This window comes from Theropithecus gelada, chromosome 9, assembly GCF_003255815.1.
Source record: "Theropithecus gelada isolate Dixy chromosome 9, Tgel_1.0, whole genome shotgun sequence".
Lineage (NCBI taxonomy): Eukaryota > Metazoa > Chordata > Mammalia > Primates > Cercopithecidae > Theropithecus > Theropithecus gelada.
The window spans coordinates 5494473-5497315 of NC_037677.1; the positions used below are offsets into that span (position 1 = coordinate 5494473).

The 2843-nt window shown below is 48.7% G+C and overlaps 1 long non-coding RNA gene across 1 annotated transcript; it reads right to left on the reverse strand.

Annotated features, from left to right (window-relative positions):
• Nucleotides 1-1490: 1490 nt before the first annotated feature.
• Nucleotides 1491-2625, reverse strand: LOC112632188. Its single transcript, XR_003121276.1, has 2 exons — nt 2519-2625; nt 1491-2086 (listed from the first exon to the last, which is right to left on the reverse strand). It is a non-coding gene; the product is annotated as an uncharacterized LOC112632188 (long non-coding RNA).
• Nucleotides 2626-2843: the final 218 nt, after the last annotated feature.

Below are 2843 nucleotides of genomic sequence, written 5' to 3' on the forward strand. Positions count from 1 at the left end.
AAAAAAAAAAAAAAAAAAAAAAAAAAAAAAAAAAAAAAAGAAAGAAAAGAAAGAAAAGAAAGGAAAGGAAAGGAAAGGAAGAAAGGAAGAAAGAAAAAGAAAGAAAGAGCCACCCTGTGGGAACAATAGCCGTTATCTGTCACATGGCTTTTGGACTTACCACTTGCCTGGATGTCTTTGTGTGAAGAAAGCCAAGTCCCCTACCCACCATCTCCTCATCCCCCACACAATCATCTCCGTGCAGTTTCACCCTTGTCTTCCAATACTGCACATCTGTGACACGATGCAGACAGTGCTGCACAGGAGCATATTTTAAAAGCTTCCTATAACCTCCCCGCCTCTTGTTTAACTTCTTTGGTTCAGGAACAGTTGACCCATGGGGCAGGAAAGTATATAAAAATATCCCTATGGGCTGGCTGCTGTGGCTCACGCCTATAATCCCAGCGTTTTGGGAGGCCAAGGTGGGCGGATCACCTGAGGTCAGGAGTTCAAGACCAGCTTGGCCAACATGGTGAATCCCCATCTCTCCTAAAATTGCAAAAATTAACCAAGTGTGGTGGTGCATGCCTGTAATCTCAACTACTTGGGAGGCTGAGGCAGGAGAATCACTGGAACCCGGGAGGCAGAGGTTGCAGTGAGCCGAGATCATGCCATTGCACTCCAGCCTGGGTGAAAAGAGCAAAACTCCGACTCAAAAAATAAAAATATCCCTGTGCACCCAGAGGGGGCCCCTGATCTCAGGGAAAGGTTGATCTTGGGAGAGGCAGGGCATAGATTAAAAACAATTGTCTAATGCACGATTAAATACATTCATGAGCTTGCACAGTGTAACAGCTCAAGAGGGACTTAGAAATAATCGAGTCCCTCCCTCCCTCTGCCTTGCAGATGAGCAAAGTGGTTCCAGAAACAGGCTTATCGAAGCCCCAACAAGTTTCTTTCTGAGCCCTCACGTGGCTTCTTAGCTGTCTTTGTGCTTTCTAGCTCAGGTGCATACGCATCGGATGCATTTTCAGTGAGCTCACGGGAAATCACTGCAGCTCACATAGCTTCCTCGAACAGGCAAAAATCACTGGGAGAAAGTCACAAGGTTTAAGAACTTGCTCAGCCCCAAAGGGTTAATGGAGGCTGGCAATGCAGCACCATCCCACCCGGCTTGGACAGGAAAAGAACTCAAGAGCTGTTTTTCTTCTCCGAAAGCCAATCCCAGTGGAGGCGCTGGGGTTTTTAAAACCAAATGTCTCTACAGCTTGAAATGAACGACTGCGTGACCTCAGCCATCACACACATGCGGCCCCTGCTGTTAAACCCTGAGCAGGACTGGGCTCAGGGTATCCCGTAAATACTTGACGTCTGTGAGGCACATGTGGGAGGAAGAGCTGCCATCAGAAGTGGTTTCAGCTGGAAGGCCAGAGTCGCTCTCTCTCTCTCTGAAAGTTACCGTCATCTGTTAGCAATTTCCCTGCTCCCATTAAAGCCAGACACTAGATTCATTTGCGTTGCTGCCGACCACCATAAGGGATTCATTTTTATTGCTTGGATGTGAGTCTCTGAACCACGTCAATGACAGCCCTTTGTGTTACCGACGGGCTAGTGTGAATGAGACGATGACAGTCTCACTGCAGAATGGTTCACAGATTGTACCGAGATGGAATTCTGCATTCATTGAGAGCAGAGGAGGGAAAAATGTCTAGATTCTAGGCTACAGAGACAATTCAAGTCCCACAAAATGTGAGTGCCTTATCAGTCTGAGCAAAACCTCACTCCTGCAGGTGTGGGCAATTGGGACCTGAAACTCAACTGGAAGGAGTGATTTCCAAAGCTACAGAAACAAACACAACACAATCGTTATTACTAGTAATCATGCACGAAAAATTGAGTCATTAACCCTGTGGAGACATTTCTAAAACACACATTGGACCCAGACTGGAGAACTGAGTTTCCTCCTGCTTCTTCCATGAATTTGTGCCGTGACCCTGGGAACGTCATGCAGACTGAGCCTCAGTTTCCTCTTCTGTTTGATGAAGGGCTGAAGGGTTTAGATGATCTGAATTTCCCTCCATCTCTAGTTCTCTAGGACTCTAGGCACCTTTATAAAGTGGGGAAATAGAATCATCAGGGCAGAAACTCTCGCAGAAATCATCATACTGGGGCAGTGCGGGAGGTGTACCATGCTGAGCACTGCACGAAACATTTCAGACAGAAAGTCCTGTGCCTCCCTGAGCTTTCCATCTAAGATAAGCATGCATGCAATAGCAAGAATCCCTAGGCACAGGACTGAACCAGGACTCCAGGCCACAAAGGCTGCCATGGGAAGCTGGAGCTTCTCTAGCTCCTCAGTGGCACTGTTCAGCCCTCAAGGCAGACTCTCACCAGGAGAAGAGCCAGGGTGGCTACGCTGTGGGAGCAGGGGTCCCTAAAAGTGCATGGAGAGCAGCCTTTGCCCCTGCAGGGAATGCCTGAGCCTCCCAGATGGGCCTGACCTGGCCTGAAGATACCACCCCTCTTAGAGGGGCCTCACCGGCTGACCGAGCCATCAAATCCCGGCAGAAAGGGGGGCCTGGAGCCAGGACTTCACCCACTGTCTTCTCTCTTGCTCGCTTTTATTTTCTGCAAGTGATAGATGGATGTACTTTGAAGAAAGTTCAGCCTGATAAGTCATTTCCTCCCCCGAAGGCATCTGACTCATCTCGAATTCACCTCCCATGAGGCTGCTCAGGACAGACCATGTGGATTTCTTCCTGAGTTGTAATATCCTGGGGCTTCTTCACTCAAGCCCCCACAAGTAGCTTTGCCTGTGCAGGAAACCCAGGCTGGGGCCCTCAGGGCTTGCCCTCATCCTGCTT